Consider the following 19,825-nt stretch of genomic DNA (forward strand, 5'->3'; position numbering starts at 1 on the left):
AGCACTCTCAAGTCTGGAAAGTCTCAATCTGATTGCAGGAACTTCAATCCCGAGGAGAGACTGAGTCCCCCTGGCTGGAGACTGCCTGACTTGGGCAATCAGCAGCTGGTGTGAAACATTCATTAACTTATAAAAGCTTTATAGACCTGTCTGAGCTTCTATTAGGGACAAAATGCTCAGGTTTTGCACTGGAAACACTGATCTGAAAGGTGAAGTTTACGGCTTCTGTGCTGCAGATCTAAACTGAATGTTCCTCTGTCCCACTTTCAAAAATGGTATAAAATCAAATAAATCAGAAATCGTTATTGTGAGGAAAAACAGAGTCAATACATCGGGACAAACATGAAGAGAAATTCAAAAAGAAAGGGAGGTGGTTCTTGTTAGGATGAAGCCAAATCCCCATTCTTGGGAACTGAACCCAAAGGGTCTGGAGAACAAAAGGATAGGGCTGACCTTAGAGAAGCCATAAAACATTTATACAGACAAGACTACATTTTGTTTAGGATTTAAAGCAAAGATTTAATAACTAATTTCACAGTGAGCAAATCAGGAGGCGAGAAGGAGAATGGGACCTCTGCAATTCAATTAATTAAAATATAAATTTATTTGTAGCAAGCTTTTGAAGGCTGATGTTTGTCTTGTCAGAGCCCCTCCTGATCTCACACCTACTCCAAGCTCCATCCCCTTTTAACTCAGCCTCTACTCAGCATTTCCAGCCAGGCTGGAATTTACAATACAGCTCTGCCCAGTTAAAACAGCACCAGCTGATCCAAATTAATAAAACTCAAGTCTCCAATAAACCAGTAGAAGCTGTTTTGTTAAACTGAAATTTTCATTTCATAATTAACCCCTGTGCAGGGCAAAAAAGACAAAAGTGAACCTGCAGCCAACTCAAAGGAGCAGAACTGAAGAGCTGAATTTAATACATCAAGGCCAATATTGACCAAAATATGTATTTAAAGAAATGGATTTCAAAGTAAAGAAATGGATTTGAAGAAAACCAGCCTAGGGAATATGCAAATTGCACCTCTGAAAGCAAATTTGGGGTTGATCCTAAAACCCACTCCTAATTAGAGTCAAAGAGGACTATTTCCTTGCAAAAATATTCTTCTGTCTTAAAGTTCTGTACACTAAGCAGGAATTTTATTACCAGTTTGATGGCCCAACAATAATCACCTCAGTGCATGAGAACTGTGCTCAGGCTGACACCAGAATTTAAAGCTCTGCTCCCCTCCTCATCCAGAATAATGAAATGGCTGGAAAGAAAAGCAGAGTTTTCAGTTTCCTTTTCAGAAAGGAAACTTTAAAATGGTTTAGAATGGATGTCACTGCACATCCAATGTATTTATTTGTAAAACTATTTGGAGTAGCCACAAAATGGAAATGAAAATCAAAGAAAGATGAAAGCATACAGGTTTAGAGCCTATTTTGCCTTCCTCTGAGAACAAATTCCAACAGGAATCTGGGACAGGAGCTGTTTCAATGCTCACAGGGCCCAGCTTTGGGCAGTGCTGGGTGGGTTTCAGTCCATGTTCATTATTCTCCATTTCTGGGTGGGTTCTGCTGGAGCAGCAGGACCAGCCCAGCTGCTGAACCATCATTGGTCCATGGTCATTATTCTCCAGTGCTGGGTGGGTTCTGCTGGAGCAGCAGGCTCACCCCACCTGCTGAACCATCATTCTCCAGTCCATGTTCATTATTCTCCAGTGCTGGGTGGGTTTCAGTCCATGGTCATTATTCTCCATTTCTGGGTGGGTTTCAGTCCATGGTCATTATTCTCCATTTCTGGGTGGGTTTCAGTCCATGTTCATTCTTCTCCATTTCTGGGTGGGTTCTGATGGAGCAGCAGGACCAGCCCTCCTGCAGAACCATCATTCTCCAGTTTATGTTCATTATTCTCCATTTCTGGGTGGGTTTCAGTCCATGTTCATTATTCTCCATTTCTGGGTGGGTTTCAGTCCATGTTCATTATTCTCCATTTCTGGGTGGGTTCTGATGGAGCAGCAGGACCAGCCCTCCTGCTGAACCATCATTCTCCATTCCATGTTCATTTTTCTCCAGTTCTGGGTGGGTTCTGCTGGAGCAGCAGGATCACCCCACCTGCTGAACCATCATTCTCCATTCCATGTTCATTATTCTCCAGTGCTGGGTGGGTTCTGCTGGAGCCCACCTGCTGAACCATCATTCTCCAGTCCATGTTCATTATTCTCCAGTTCTGGGTGGGTTTCAGTCCATGGTCATTATTCTCCAATTCTGGGTGGGTTTCTGCTGGAGCCCACCTGCTGAACCATCATTCTCCATTCAGTTTATGTTCATTATTCCAGTTCTGGGTGGGTTCTGCTAGAGCAGCAGGCTCACCCCACCTGCTGAACCATCATTCTCCAGTCCATGTTTACCTGGGCAATGGGTTTGGGGTTGCAGTTCTTTGCTGTGCCAGCACTGCAGAGGTGATTTGCAAAGGTTCTTTATTTCAGCGGCTCCTTTTCAATCAGCACCTTTTGGCTGTGGGGCTGCTCTGGGTTTTTGTCTGTTCTGCTGTGCTGATCCAAAGGAGTCATTTGTAACCTGCTATTCAGAGGAGCTGTGAGGGGCTGGATTTAACTAAAGATGAAATGAAAGCATCTCCTGGGTGTGCCCCAGGGCACTGGGCACTGTTTGCTATCACTGCTTTAGACATGGATGGGATCAGCTCTGGAGGAAAGCAGCACAGAAAAGCCCCTGCAGTGCCCAGGGGGGTTTAAATTTGTTTGGATTGCTCTGAATGCAGCTGTGACAGTGCCAGGCCAGGCTGATGTGTGACTCAGGCAGGGCAAAAGGAACACCTCAAACAGCCAGGGAAGCTGTGAATTGCTTATTTGTTCTGCAGAATATATTCAAAAAAATATATTCAATATATTCAAAATGTGCTTTGAACTCTGCTGGGCTGTGAATGGTGAGCAGGAAGAACGTGAGAAAGGGGAGAGAGAGCAAACAAATCCAATTTTCTGACTTCCAGCTCCATTGTCCTCAGTGGTGCTTTCCCCACCTTTGCACTGGGAAGAATCCAGATTTAAGGAGAGGTTCCTTTATGCCATGCAAAGGTTGCATCCATGGTTTGATCTCATCACTGCATTGTCAGCTTAGCCACAGCCCACATCAATAAGTAATGTGCATTTACTTTATAACTATTTCTGTAAGATTCCAGATTTTTAGGGGAAAACCAATTCTGATAAAAGGTAGACACAGTATTATTGTTCTCAGCAACAACTCCAATGAAAAATAAGGTAAAACTGCTGTCAAATAATAAATACAGAAGCTGCCTATGTTTGTCAGAGACTCATCTTTTTCAACTCCTATCTCTGAAAATACAAATTATTCCCACAATCTTCAGAGAGAGGAAGGCAAACAATATAAAATATTCACTTACAAGCAGCTTATATTTTGTATTATGGTGCCACTTACAAATATTTGACTATTGTGCAAAATTGTACAGGATTCTGTCCAAACATATCTGGCAAATCATCTGCTTATATTGAAAGCTACAGTGCTAATCTTATTAATGGTTAATATTCCCTGTTCTGGCTTTATGCACAGAATATCAGTGATTTAGAGTTAAGTAAATAATTGTATTTCTGCAGGCATCAGAGTGAAAATCTCAGGACCCTGGCAGACCAGAATGCTCTGTAATACCAAATAGAAAAATCAGTCCTACTCGAAAAAGAAAATTTAAAATATATATTTCCAGGTTGAAAATGGAAAAAAATAATCATTTTTTTCAACAGCATGATCAGCTTCTATGTTATTAATTGGCTAAAAGTTGATTTAGATACTGGGGCTGGGTAGAAATAACACCAGTGTTGTGCTGCCACCTGCAGAATGCTCTGTAATACCAAAGAGAAAAATCAGTTCTATTTGAAAAAGAAATTTTAAAATACATAGTTCCAGGTTGCAAATGGAAAGAAATTTTTTTTCTCAACAGCATGATCAGCTTCTCTGTTATTAATTGGCTAAAGGTTGATTTAGATATTGGGTGGCTGGAAATAACACCAGTGTTGTGCTGCCACCTGCAGCTGAACCAAGAGGCCTCATTCATTTCTTCAGCAGCAACCCACATGGGCCTGAGGTTACACATTATTTTCAACAATTAATATCATACATCCAGGGTTATTATCCCCAAATCTGGCAAATGTTATTATCTGCATGAGTGAAGAGAAAACTGGTGAGAAATTCAAAAGGCTGAGGCACCCACTGGAGCAATTGAGGAGAATAAATGCATTAAAGCATTGAAGAATATGAATAAATGTCAATTAATGGAATATTCAATATTTGCAGAAAGAATTTCAAACTGGTCTTTACTTAATATTTAAAGTATTTTCACATGCTGTAATGCTTCCTTTTGGTCTTTCCACATGGAAACCAGGACCAAATAAAAGAAAATAAAAGAATGTATTGCCTGACAAAAAAGGTAACACAAAAATCAAATTCTGTTTCTTCAGAGCAAGCCATTAACAAAAAAGGGTAAAGAAGTAAAGCCCAAGTAAACATGCTGTGTTTTAAACCTGTAAATGTTCAAAAAATCAATGTATTCACTACCTGTTATTCTTATCATTTCTACAAGCTTTGGATCTGTTTAACCTGCCATTAATAAAACACTCCAAATACTTCTGGAGCCATCACAAACACACTTGTCACAGCTCCTGGTGCTTTCCTTGTCACCACAATCTATATAAATAGTTTCCTGAGATTACAGGTCATTCCTCCAGGAATGAGGCAGCAGCAAAGATCTATTACAGCCTCCAACCACATCCTGATCCCTTTCTCTGGGTGTGTTATTTCTAAATATTTATTAACATCCAGAAGTCACCCAGCCCTGGATCTGAAGTGACAAGTAGGACTTCACACAGCCACAGAAATGAAACGAACAACCTTGCACTCATCTTTCAGCATTGTGTAAAACACTCCTAATTTCTCAGGCATTTTAAAAATAAACAAAGCCATTGCCAAGAAAGACTCTTAAAGCTGGAGATTAAACCAGAAACTTTCTGTAACAGATTTGAATGGTCAGTTCTGAATGGCTTAAATTCGTATGGAATTTATACAGAATGGAAGTCACTTATGTACACATATCCATGTGTGTACAAGATAGAAAGGTGTTCCCTAAAGCAATGATTGTCTGCATATCTGTGTGTGTGTTTGTGTGCATACATATTCACCTATTTTTAAAATAAAAGATCTAAAAGTATTGCCTAAAGCAATGCAGATCCAAGGTATGAACAGCCAAAAAATTGAACAGGTCATGCCCTGATAACTTATCACATATTGCTTCTAGAAGATCTAGAATCAAATAAACAGATATCAATATTAAATCAGAGGAGTGGGTAAGAAAATGTAAACAAAGGATTATCTTTTGAAAAAACCAATTTTATCCCAGTAGCATGAGCCCAGAAAATGTTCCACTTCCATTTCCTCAGAGCAGGGAAGGGTGGCTGCTGTGCTGGCAGTGACTGCCAGGGCCTGGATCCCTACTGCCATTCCATCCTCAATCTCTGCTCATTCCATTCTCAATCTCTGCTCATTCCATCCTGGATCCCTACTGCCATTCCATCCTGGATCCCTGCTCATTCCATCCTGGATCCCTACTGCCATTCCATCCTGGATCCCTGCTCATTCCATCCTGGATCCCTGCTCATTCCATCCTGGATCTCTGCTCATTCCATCCTGGATCTCTGCTCATTCCCTCCTGGATCCCTGCTCATTCCATCCAGGATCCCTGCTCATTCCATCCTGGATCTCTGCTCATTCCATCCAGGATCTCTGCTGCCATTCCATCCTGGATCCCTGCTCATTCCATCCTGGATCCCTGCTCATTCCATCCTGGATCTCTGCTCATTCCATCCTGGATCTCTGCTCATTCCCTCCTGGATCCCTGCTCATTCCATCCAGGATCCCTGCTCATTCCATCCTGGATCTCTGCTCATTCCATCCAGGATCTCTGCTGCCATTCCATCCTGGATCCTCTGCTCATTCCATCCTGGATCTCTGCTCATTCCATCCTGGATCCTCTGCTCATTCCATCCTGGATCCTCTGCTCATTCCATCCTGGATCTCTGCTCATTCCATCCAGGATCCCTACTGCCATTCCATCCTGGATCTCTGCTGTCCTTCCATCCTGGATCTCTGCTCATTCCATCCTGGATCTCTGCTCATTCCATCCTGGATCCTCTGCTCATTCTATCCTGGCTCCCTGCTGTCCTTCCCTCTGCTGTCACTCCCTCCTGGCTCCCTGCTGTCACTGCCAGGGCAGCCATGCCAAGCCCCTGGCACCCTGGCAGTGGCCAAAGCCAGCTGTGTCAGCAGCAGCCCAGCTCTGGCACAGTGAAAGCAGATCCTTGTTCTGTGTCCCCAAATGCAGGAATTATTACAGTGGATCATGGGGAGCTGTGGTGGGATTGACAACACAATGCCCTAACAACAAAACCATCAGGCAACATTTGCTCATTAAATTCCAGGAGGATGCCATGGCTGGTCCTGGCACTCTCTCCCATAGCTGTTCCTATTGATTTTGCAGCTTTCCATTTTATGAAATAATGCATCTCCTCTCAATGTGTGTGTGTGTGAAACTCATCACTTCTGGTAATGTCATCAGCCATGAATTACTGCTGTGCTACATGGAGACTTCTTTCAGAGTTTCTTTTGGCACTTCATGTGCTCACTTCCACTTTCTGTCTGGAGCATTGCAAGATCATTAGCTAAATCTGGAATGCAATTGGAGAACATGCAGGCTGACAGGAGGATCTGAACCTTAGATTCCAGAGAGAAAAATAACTTCTCAGGCAGATATCCTCATTGCTTGAAATATCTGGCACAGTGTTCCCTGGGAAACCACTCTGGCTGGAGGCCACTGCAACTCACATGAACTCACGCTGGGTTTACTGCAAATTCTTGATAGCAAAAAAATGCACAGCTCTGCTAACAATCAGAGCAGGGCATGATACCATCCTGTAAGGCAATCTGTGCACCCAAAGAGGATAAAACTGTCCTGCCCCTCCCTAGCCATGGCTGAGCAGGAATTTACCACTGCAAGAGCAGTGAGGATTTTCCCTCAGAAGGGAATTTCATGTTCTGAGTGGTGCCCCCACGCTGGCAGAGCAGCTCTGAGAGTTCTCATCCTGACACACACAAAACCCACCCCAGGCATGCGGTGAGTGTGCAACTCCTCCTTTCTCTTGATCATTCCTTTGTGTTTCCTCCCATGGAACCTCTCCAATGAGTGACCTGCAGAAAGGTCACAAAAGAGCTGCCAGTGCCAGATTTTCCAGATCAGGTGAATGCCTGGTGTGGCTCCAATCCCAGCTGAGAAGTGCAAAGCACACTCACAGCACAGGCAGCACTACCTGGGCCCTTCATTAGGAGGTGCAGAGCTGTCAGATTGCCCAGGCCTCTCTGGGGATGGATCAAAATGAATTATTCAGCAGAACGTTGCCAAGCTGAATGGTTTTTCGATGGAAAAACAGGAAAAAAATGTTTGAACTCTAGGAAACATCAAAAAGAAAGAAGAAAAGAGCAAGGAAAAAAGAGCCTGAGCTGTCTCTGCTCTGTCATGCTTGGAGCAGGCACTGGCACTTCCTGGATGGTCACTTCATGAACTAATTGGTTCATCATTTTTTAGTTGAAATGCTCTGTGCCTGGACAAGTTTTGCTTTTGTACTTTTCTAATTCCTTCATCCTTTTAGTGGCTCTAATGCAATTCAGTGCTGACTCAGTTCATGCAGAGGAGATGCAGTTTTAGTTTGGATAGGAATTAAGAGGCTCTCTAGTAGCAGCAAGTTTCCCCTTCCTGCACAAAATGCTTTTTCCCTCTAGCATGCCATCCTTCCATTGTGCCCCTAATCAAATAAACTGATGAAAGTAAACATCTGTAATTCAGGAGGGGTTTGATCACTGCATTTGAAGCCAGGGGTTCTTTTACAAGTGAGCTGCCCTCTCCCAGGGTGGGACACGTGATTACCCAAGTGCTGTTGTTCCAACAGACATGCTTAAACCACCTATTGTGTGTTCTCTCCATAATTCTATTTGTGGTTTTGTTCTGTCCTGGCTCCTGCTCTGTGAGCTCCTGCCTCCCCTAATCCTCTTTAAATGAATGAGACACAGTTCTGAGGCCCAGAGATCTTGTTATCAACAATTACCAATTTCTGCCTTTTTGCAACACTTAAGGAATCAAAGGTACAAAGAGGATATTAAAGATCTTTCAAATACATGAATCAATAAGCCATATTGGATTAAAAGAATTTATCAGCAACCCTTTCATAAATCTGGAAGCATTAAAACTAAGAAATATTACAGTGACCCCAGGTTAAGTACAATAAGGACCAGAGCTGATGAAACATGGCTAATGATTGTGTTTGAAATGCACACACAGGGCTGGAAAGGCACTGGGGTTGGCCCTCACACCATTATTTTCATTGTGCTGCTACATCATGAATGTTCCCACCCACAGAACAAAAGAAAGCAAAAAGCCCATTTTTTGTAACAGAAAGACTCAAGAAATGTGAGGGCCCTGCAAAGGCTGGTTCTAAAGCATTTTGGCCACTTAAAAATGAATATTTCCTTGCTACCAGCCCACTAAAGCATTTTGGCCACTTAAAAATGAATATTTCCTTGCTACCAGCCCACACCAGCTCCATTTGTGTTATTTATGGGGTTTGAACCATCAGAGAAATCCACATTTGCACACATTGTTTAGACAAATACCTGGCAAGGAAAAGCAAAGCCCCCTCCCCACTATGGTTAGACCTGCAGGGAGAAGGAGGAAAGGAATTTTATTAAAACTAAAGTAACCCAGTGGCACTTTCATAATTTTGATAACCCAGTAAATTTTCTTTTGGTAATTCTGTAGCAAAACACAGATTAAATAACAGGAGTGTTTTATAATGCACAGTGTGATCAAAATCAAAGCTGGGGAAAAAACTCTCTCTGCAAAGGTCAAATGTTTTTAATGTTTGATGGAAATTTGAAAAAGATCAGAATAATAAAAATTACATTGAATTTGAGACACTACAAAAAGCATAAAAAATTCCTTTCCATTATAAAGAGAGTTTTGGTTTTGTGTCAGTTATTTGATGTCTAGAAAGTCTCATACCTTACTAAAGCTACCACCTCCACCTCTATTGATTTAATTTCTTTAAACAAACCACTGCAGGATTACTGAAATGTGTATTTGCTCCATTTCAATGAACATCTAAGCACCGTGTCCCTACAATAATCATATTCATTCCAGAGATAAATATTTTATAGCAAGACCTTACTAGAAAGTTAATATACTAACTATGTTCTTTACTCAAACTCAAGAGACAAATTAATATCCACTCTATGCTGATACCACACATAAAAGGTACTTAATTTAATTGGAATAGCTGGTAGAGTAAAAGGAAAAAAATATTAAAGGCTGCATTGGAATACTAACACCCCTTTACAGCCCACAGTATATTTATTTCCTTACTGCCTAACTCTGATGGGTTTATTTTCTTTTCTCTACATACAACCTTTACCTCTAAGTTGGATTAGAAAGTGGATAGAGATTTTTCATTGAAAGGGGCCAAATTCTGAAAACCCTTTAAATTGAATATTAATAATAATAATAATAATTTAAAACCATGGGCAGACCTGCATGAGCATTGGACAGTGCTTTAAGGTGCCAAGGATTTAAAGATTCAGGTACCCAGAAAATCAGGTTAATCAGCACTTTAATCCCATGCCCTGGCATGATCTGATTCAGAGTCACACCTGAGGTGACTGAGGTGACGAAATGGAGGTGCCCAGTCCTGAACCCCCAGTACCAAACTGGATAAACTGGGCCAGCTCAGCAGAGGGGCACTGGGGAGGGAGCCTGGGATGGGCTCCTTGAGCCTGGCATAGGGCAAGGGGGGCACAGCAGGACCTGGCACCCCCAGGGCCCCTGAGCACATCCCTGGCATCTCCAGGGCTCCTGGGCACCCCCAGAGCTCCTGAGCACCCCCAGGGCTCCTGAGCACCCCCAGAGCTCCTGAGTACCTCACTGGCACTCCCAGGGCCCCTGAGCAGCACCCTGGCACCCTCAGGGCTCCTGAGCAGCACCTTAGCACCCCCAGGGCTCCTGAGCAGCACCTTAGCACCCCCAGGGCCCCTGAGCAGCATCTTGGCACCCCCAGGGCCCCTGAGCAGCATCTTGGCATCTCCAGGGCCCCTGAGCAGCACCTTGGTACCCCCAGGGTCCCTGAGCACTCCCCATGGAGGGGCTGCCTGGGCCCAGGGGCTGCTCAGGATTCCAACAGGAGGAATTCTCACTGCACTGCAGGAAAAAAACAAAAATTCCTTTCTGAGGGAACAACTGAGCAGTGCAAAGCCCAGAGAAGAGGGAAATCTCCACCCTTGCTCCAAAGTTTTGGGGATGGACAAATTCCCAAGCAAGCTGGTCTGAGGTAAATCCTGCTGGAGCGGGAGGCTGGACTGTGGATCCCCCAACTGGAATAAAGCTGTGTTAGGTCAGACTCAGCACCCACCTGAATCCACAAGACCATTCTTCTGAGAGTGGCCAGAAGTGACCAGGAAGAGAAAAAAACTCAGGACAATTCTAATGCCTCAGCCCAGATTCCAGTTCATGGATTTCCAGAGCTGCTGGGGTGTTTATTCTCAAACATCTTGTTTTCACTTCTTGGAATAATGAAATCAATTCTTGCTGCAGAGCTTTCTTCCATGAGCATTTCTAATTGCTTTTGGAACCCATTTGGCACAAGGCACATGTCCCAGCCTGCTCCAAGGAGTCACAATTCAATTCAACAATGCAGGAAAAGTACCACAGTCTTTCATATACATCAAACACTTCTCATTCACTGCTGAGCTCATTCTTTTTTTTCCTCATTAGAAACCTCTTCTTTTTTTTGTTATTATTATTTTCAAACAAAGCAATCAAATGTAGTCAAGGTTTCAATGATTCTTTTGGAAATGAGGTATAAAAATGTCCTTTTCAGGACATTAGCTCTGCCAGGTTTTTTCAGTTTTTTTCTCTGCCAGGCCTCCACCAGGTCTGCCTGTGACCAGAAGGCAGCTCCAGCCAGATGAGGCATTTTATCATTTTATCATGTTATCATTTTATCATGTTATCATGTTATCATTTTATCATGTTATCATGGTATCATTTTATCATGTTATCATGGTATCATTTTATCATGTTATCATGGTATCATGTTATCATGGTATCATGTTATCATTTTCTTGCTGTGTGCCTCCAGGAGGGCAGGGTCTGGACACAGGAGCTCCTGGCTGTTCAGGATTTGATACCTGTGCAATTCTTATTTTGGATACATGATGTGTCACTATGACAGCTCCAGAGAAGAGAGGTTAAGAACAACAAAGGGCTGCCCTCCCTTGTCTGTCAGCAGCTGTTCCTGCTCTTCTGAAGGTTTGCAATAATTGAACTCTGCATTGTTAGCAGAGCCGTCTCCTCCCAAACCTTTCAACGCGTGTTTGATGATCCCTCCCTGAGCAAGAGCTGCTCTGCTCTGCTCAACCTGCACAAGGATCAGGCTGCAAATGAACCCTCCCAGCTCCAGGAGCAGCCCCTGGAACCCTGGAACCAGGGAAGGGTTTTGAGGTGACAAACACCTCACCATGATCTGACAAACATCTGACCAAGAGGTCTCGTTATGTCTGAGCTCTCCCAAGCCAGAATGTCTCTCTGCTCCCATCCTGCAGTGATTTCTGTGCTTGGTGGATTCTTTTCCAAATTTTGGCTTCTGTGCATTGTGCAAACAAATGGATTGTTGCTTCCAAACCACTCCATGCTCATGCACCAGACTGTACAAGCCACAGGTACAGCAAATTCTAAACAGGTCTAAACTTTTATGCAACTCCAATAGATCACAGGTTTTTCCTTTTTAAAGATAACACCAGAATTTTCTCTTATTCTCCTTTTAAAAGTACCCAAATACACTTCATACATTTACCATTCAGGTAGAGACCAATACCAATACTAGAAAGACATAAGTTTTTTAAACCTAATTCCAGAAAAAATGGCATTTCCTGGCCTCCCTTATTCTACTTGCTGAAGTTGGTTTTAAATTATTATAACTTCTACATATTAAAACATTTTTTCTATCTATATATTGATTTTCATCAATATATCAATTTTCAAATGAGATAAGTTGGGAGAGTCACTTCTCCTATTTTATCTTTTTTAAGAGAGCAATGAAAATATAAAATTTACAAAGTTTGCCCCAAACCAGAAGGGTTTGAATTGGAAAATGGGAAGATTATTCCAATTACATCTGTAGAAACTGCTTTAAACTGCTTAAGAAACCTTCTTGAAATGGTCCTAATCATAATGAACACTTTTAGATGCATTTTTAGACTACCAACAGTTATATCACAATTGGGCATGCTAAGAACAAAATGCTGAACTGAACTATGAAGCTCATTGATACTTTCAACAATGCAGTCAATGTTACTATAACATATTTTTAATAGAATTGAAACATATTTTTAATAGAATTTAAACTAAGCAGAACCCCCTGAACACCACATATAAACCTCCACTGGGAGAAATACTCAATTACTTTCTGCATGCATAATACCCCTCCACAATAATCTCCAACTTCTAGAGGAAAGCAGTTGAAGTTTTTAACCAGGGATTTGGTCACACTTCATCAGTATCATATTTACATGAGCTCAGGCAAACACCAGTGAAAGTTTTACTGTCAACTTTCTTTGCATGTTCTGCTATTAATCCCCCCAAAGCCCCTTGAGGTGCTCCCCAAGGTGCAATCAGCTCTCCAGGCTTGGCAAGGGAGTTTCAACTCCAGCCTAAATGGATTTGCCAAGGTATGGAGTTTGTCCTATGGCAAGTTTCAAATGTGTAATGCAATTAAAAACATTCTGTAGGAGCAGCTCTAGAGATGGCAGAGAAATAATGCAGAATGTGAAATATGGGAATGCTGTGCACCTGTGTGATTTGTACACATTTATAAAGACATCATAAAATAGATAAAAATCCTATCTACAGACAGATCAGACAAGTCCTGATGGATTTAGACACCCTCTAGATAAAAGATACAACAGATAATACAAGAATTGAAGTCCATGTGCCTTTACAAGTGTTTAGTGTATATTTCTATAGAGCCACAGCAATTTTTAGTTCTTTGACAATTATAAATAATTGCTGTGTATATGGGAATTCAAGGTCCAACAAGTGAGTGAGTATGAACTATTCTTGAAGTTAGTCACATAAAGCTGCACATTTTAAAGCCATAAACTTCCCAGTCTATTAGAAATAGAGCACATTTGTATTTTAGGAGGTTTTCCAAGTGCAAGTGTGATTTACATTGTTCAGACACTTCCAGTTATTATTCATTTCCATGAAGGAATGCCCAGGAGAACAGCTTGGAATGATTCATCTTAGACTTGCACCAGTTCTGCACTTTGTGTTTACACCTGTGTCTATGGCAGAGGCTGTGGGCAGGATTCTGTGGCTTTTTTCCCCCCAGAGCTGTATTTTCCCTCTGAACCACCCCAACAAGCACCATACTCCTTATTCCACAAATACTGCCATCCTTGGAGAATATTTGAGATATTCTATGTGTTAGCTCTAAAAAAAAATCCATCTAGTAGTCAAGAGCTATCAAGGTCATTTCCTTTAGATGAGTTATGTTTTGTCTGGATTTTTCAATTTTTTTCCTCTGGTAACATATGGCCAATCAGAATAAGAAAATCCCATCTGTTTGCAATTGGTTTCAGCTACCATGCTTTAGTCTGCTGGTAATATTTTGAATTCTAAGCTAAGTAGGTCTTAAGCTGAGGGTTTTTTTGTTTTGTTTTTTTTCTTAAAACAGATCTCTACAAAGGAGAAGATTCCAAACCAGGTTTAAATCAACAGTGATACTTTGAGGAATAATTCTGATTTTTCATTCTATATTATTATCGGAATAAAATGGGTTTTAAGCTGGTTTTTTACAGCTCATTTCTAGAGCTGTAGTTCTTAAAGATAAAAGCACAGGGGAAGTGAGAGCCCCTCTTAGAGTGTTTTAATGTTTATATAGATATTATTATATATATTATATATATATTTTATATATTATATATATATATATAATATATTGTGCTGAAATCAGTAATTGTGTGGCACCAGTGATAACAAAGCCTGGCTGCTGCTGGCACTGGAACCACACTGGACTTGTCCAACCAGCCTGGAGTGAAGTTCCTCTCTCATCATCTCCTCCTGCTAAACAAACACTGGGTGGGGAGAGCAGCTGATGAACCAGGGCTGCAAGCCTGGGCTACATTTATTTTTGCTGGATTATTTCTAACCCACGCCATTCCTCCTTTCTAAAACTCTGCCATTGAGATATCCTTGGAAGTGTTCACATCTCCACTTCTAAAGCAGCAAAACTCCTTTTGAGAAACCCAGCCCAAATGGCCAAGAAATGATCAAGTGGGACAGTGAATGCACAAAAAAAGAGGGCAATATTTCCTGTATTTGAGTTCTTATTCACTACAGGGTGCTGCACCAGATGCTATGAGAGGTGACTGAGGAGATTTTCCTGCTTGCTAAGCAGCAACTAAACCAAGTTGCACATTCACAAGACAAGGAAATCTTTCAGATTAGTGTCTGATAAGGGAGTAAATAAACCCTACACCAAACAGGAATAATCATCTCAGCATTTGTGAAACCTACTGTGCATCAAATCATCTCAGCAGTGCCTAGGAGCAAACCTCTGGAGAATAAACACCTGATAAATCATCCATGCAGAGACACAGTTAAACACAAACTCATACAATGTCCACAAGCAAATGAACATTTCAGGGCAGATTTATTAGCTTGTGGATGGTCCTAATTACTTGAAAAACTATAGGCTTACTACCAATGGTAATAGCAATCTGTAATAAGACCCTAAATCTTGGGCAAGAAAGAAGTCACTTATTGAAGAAATGGTTTCATTTTCTCTCTCCTTTTATTCTTCAGCCTTGGAACACAAAGCCAATATCTGCAGGGCCAGGGCAGCAGCTCTGTTATCCTGTCACTCCCAACAAGGCTCCCTCTAAGTGTGGACTCAGAGATGCAAAGCAGAGGGCAGAGCAGGGCCTGATTTATTGCATTCAATTATTTTTGTTTAAAAGTTTCCTCTGGGGCACAAGCACATAATATATTGTACTTTCCATTACCTGGTGCAAATGTAAAACATACCTGAAAAACACATTTCATGCTTAAAACATATTAAACCAACAAGTAAGATGTCATGGCATGAGCTTGATAGATTAACTGCCACTTACTGATGTTGTACTATATTAGTTAACAGCAAATTAATATCATCAGGCATATTTCCTCTTTTATACCTAAAAAATATTAGTATGGAAGCAGAGATTCCCATAAATTCTTATCACTCAATCCTAGAAGAGGCCTTTTAATCTAATTTGGGACAAGAGAAGCAGCAATTTCTCCATTTGTTTGCAAACCTGTGACTCATTCAAACCCTTTTCTACCTCAGTTCCCTTTTGCCAATTAGAAAATTTTTATCCTAAAAGCCCAAAAACCTGCACAGGCATCCCCATGGGCTTTTCACCATGATCCCAGCTGATGAACACACACACACACTGCTGGACTTTAGGAAGCAGCTCTGGAAGAGCATTTCAACAATTTGTCCCTGCCATGGGCTGTGATCAGGGCCTTGGGCACACACTGACCCACACCAGGGCTGATTTAATGGAATCTCAAAACCTCAGCCACCACAAGCTTTTGGAGTTCTCCAAGTGTGGCACAGAGAATGCTAAATCATTTCAAAAGGAATCATGAGTAGATCCACAACAGAACAGAGGTAGACTCAGGCTTTGTTTTGAATTTTAGGTCTAGTGTGGTATTTATGGTTTAATATGGAGTGCACAGAGGAAGAAATTGCCTCTGAAATGCTGCCTTGCAAGTTTTTTCTTTAGCATGCCATGAAGCATCAAAAGAATTGGAATTTGTGTTCTTGTGCAGTCAGAACATCCCTGCTCCAGCTCCTTTCCAAAGCACCTTCCCAGGGCTCTGCTGCAGATTAAATTGTGACAATTTAAACCCAGCAGAGCTGAGATTTGTGTCACTGAAACACAGAGTCATGAAGGGAGAGTCAGCCTCCAGCTCAGTGATGACAAATGAGCTCTCAAGGCTGACATTCCCAGCTTCTGCCAAAAAGAAAAGCAAGAGCATCTTAATGAGGAGCAATCAGAGGCAATCAAACCAAAGAACTGGTGGGGAACCCTGTGAGAGGAGCAGGGCTGTGGTAACACAGTGAAATATCAGCTGTAAGTAGAGGAAGAGCTCTAAAGAAGAGCTTGGCCGATGCCCAGAGCCAGCTGGCACAACTGGAACTGCACAAAACAAAGCTTTGAAGGATCAGGATTCAGCTTATTCTAAAAATATGACTAATAAGATGATAAATAGAGGAGAAGAGAAAAATTAGTTACATTATTTTGGGCTGTAAACCCAAATGCTGAAGTAAGTAAACATGGATCTCTATTAAATCCTTATCTTCATATTTTCCAGATCCAGCCCATAAGGAAGTAAAGAGTGGAGGAAGTGGGTTCAACTAATTAAAAAAGAGGCAATGCAAGAGTGCAGCTGTTCCTGCTTAAGCACAGCTTCAGAAAACTTTGTGCAGTTTTGCAACCTTGATCTCCAGGCATTTCACCCCAGTCTCCTTCAGAAGAGGATGAAGACCTTGAATAATGCTGTAGAACACAGCTGGCCTTTCATCCAGAGTCTCTTTTGTAGGTTTTGTTTTGTTTAAATTAGGAAAATACTTTTTTAAAAGATTTTTTCTGGGGGAAAAAACCCTGGTAGATAATAAAATATAGAATTAGAAAGCAAAAGTGTTCTGGTAAAATTTTATTTAAATATTTTGGAGTGCTAAGCTAGAAGTGGAATATAGATCATATTGCTTTTAGATTATTTCAAACAATAAAAAAGAATGACTGGGCCTGGTTTATTTAGAATCTAAGGAGTGTTCTCAAGGCAAAGGGGGAAGGAAGAAGTTCTGTGCTGGAATCCTAAATGAGCAAGTATCAAAAAACTAGTGAAATGTGCAGCCCAGTGAAAGGTTCAGCATCTAATGATAAAAGCACAGCAGTGGTTCAAAAGCAAACAAATCCTGCTGGAATGAAAAATCAATGAGCTTTGAGCAATGGTGACAATGAAAAGGTCCCTCTCCCTGTGAGATCACATGGAGAAGCCCCATTAGCAGAGCTGCCATCTGCCTTGTGCTGCTCCCCACGTCCTGGACCACCACCCTGGCTACTTTCCCCTTCATCAATACCAGCACTTCCACACTGGAGCAAACAGGCCCAAAATTTAGGGGGAAAAAGCAAAATGAATGATGTGGGGTGACACAGAAAGGTGCCAGAAATCAGCCCTTAAAGCCAAGGCCCAGCCAGGCCAGGTCAGCCTTTGGAGGGCAGGGAAAGGAACCCTTGGTGCACAAAATGCCCCCAGGGCCAGGGGAAGGGATGGATCCACGGGCCTGAGGCACATTCCACAGAGAAAACTGATTATTCACACACACCCAGATTAAATAGTGCAGAAATGCTTCTGCAAGGTTATCCCACACAGCACTGGGCTAAAGGTTTATGGCAGCCAATGTCAAAGAAATGAGATTTCCCTGAAAGCTGCTGAACAAACCTGGAGGTGAAGGACAAATCTGGATTATTGATAAGTGTCTCTGACTTGTCCCCTTTGATAACTCTCCAGTGTCTTCCCAGCCAGGCTAAATATTTCCAAAATAATGGCTGCAATACAGACTGTGAGGGAAGAAATTTTACAAGAGACACCACATAACAAAGTGCACTAGATAACACAAGTTTAAAAGACAACAGGAGTAAAAATTCCACTCTCTTGAAGAGAAAATTGGCTCTGACTCATTCCCTGAAGGTGACATTCATAACAAAACCCAAAGCAACAAGTGGTTTATATTTGGGGTCTGTTTTATCAGCTGAGAGTTGAAATCTGACTGTGAGAAAAGCAACATTCTGCTTCTATTCATGGCAGCTCTCTCCAGCTTTGCATGACTTTCAAAGCAACAAAATAGTTGGGAAATCAATTCAAAAAAAGTTCAAGAACTACTCATTAACAGTGAGACATCTGCACTTCCCAAACCACCCAAAACAAAGGCTGGCTCTTAATCCCAGTGGATCATGTGGACAGCAGACTGTGGGGGAATGCAAGGGGTGTTTTGGCTACAGCACTAATGCTTTGCAGTGAATAAATATATTTGCCTAAAAAGTAATGCAAAACACACATATTCCTTTCCAAATTCCCCAAGTGTCTCATCTTCCTGTCCCCATCCTTTCTGAGGGGCTCTATTCAATGCACAAACTCTGGCTAATTAAGAGGATGTGCCAGTTCTGTACCCCTGGAGCCCAGATCTGTTTCTCTTCAACAAACTCTGCTCTTCAATAAAAGTTCTACTCACAGTGGAGCATGAGCAGACCAACTTTGTACAATGGCTCTCCCATTTATGACATGAGAAAATCATTTTCTCTATTACTATAAACTCTGATGATTCATTTGGAACCAGTAAAACGAGGGGTTTAGCTGCCTTGATGAACTTCCACATCCACCCTGGATTCATCTTTTAAAAAGCATAAATAGCACAATGCAGCAGAAAAACCCCAACCAAATCATTCCCCAGCTTGTGGCTTTATGAGTTACAATAAAAACAACCTTTATTTATTTATTTTTCCACCCATAAATATCAGAGAATGTTAAAATTTGGCATGGGATCGATCTGCATCTCAGTGTTGTGCACTGATAAAAGAGATGGGAATCATTTAAAGATAACAACACCTGCTTGTGCCCCAGGGGAATGAGGTGTAAGCTCTTGGTGGGGTGGTTCAAACAAAATAACACTGACCCCAAAAACCCCACCCCAAACCACTCTGCAAACATATTTCTTATTTCAGAAAGAATGCCCAGGACTATGGTGGCTTACTGAGATTTCTCAGATGATTTCCAAATGTTTCATTACTACAGAGTATGGGATAGGATTTCTGATCCAGATGCTTAAAAGAACAAATCTAACAGAGAAACTTAATCTGAGCTAGACTTGGCAAATTTTCTAAAAAAAAAAAAAATAGAATGATGTTTTGGAAGCTGCTCAAACAAAAGCCAAAATGGAAATATGCCTCTTCCAACCATACCCTGGGCTGCTGTTAAAAATAAGAGGGACACTTAGAGTTTCCACAAGTGTGAACTGCAGCTGAGGTTTATAAAATAGAAAATTTCAATGTCTAAACTGCCCAAGAACAGTTCTTTACTTTTATCTTAAGCTACAGCCACTATTCTCTACACTGTATTAACAAAAAAAAAAAAAAAAAAAGAGAGGTCTTGCATATACATGGAGGATCCTAGATCAATTAGAAGGAAAACATCCATTTTTAAAAATTATTATGCTTTTAAAATAACCCACAGAAGCATGAAGATGGCAGAGGAGTGACGCAGTGCCCTGCTCAGTAATAATGCAGATTATTTAAACTTTACCCTGACATTTCAGAGCACCTCATGAGCACAGGCTAAACTTACAGAGGTTTTTTTTACCTCCAAACCATAGGACAGAGAGCCCCAATCTGCTTGGAGTCACGTAGGATTTATGGGAATTCAAATGTGCTGAGGTATTGCTTTATCTGATAGCCTTGTTCCTCCCCTGAAGAAAGACAAGGCTAAATCTTTGTACAGCCACACATCTCTCTATAAACACCAGGGAAATTTCAAATCCTAGCCAATACTTTTTTATTATTATTATTTCAAGCCATTCAGAGAGGAGAAAGAACCAAATTTCTGTTTGGCTTC

This window comes from Agelaius tricolor, unplaced genomic scaffold, assembly GCF_023055355.1.
Source record: "Agelaius tricolor isolate 1412-34295 unplaced genomic scaffold, bAgeTri1.0.p SCAF_25, whole genome shotgun sequence".
Classification (NCBI taxonomy): Eukaryota; Metazoa; Chordata; class Aves; order Passeriformes; family Icteridae; genus Agelaius; species Agelaius tricolor.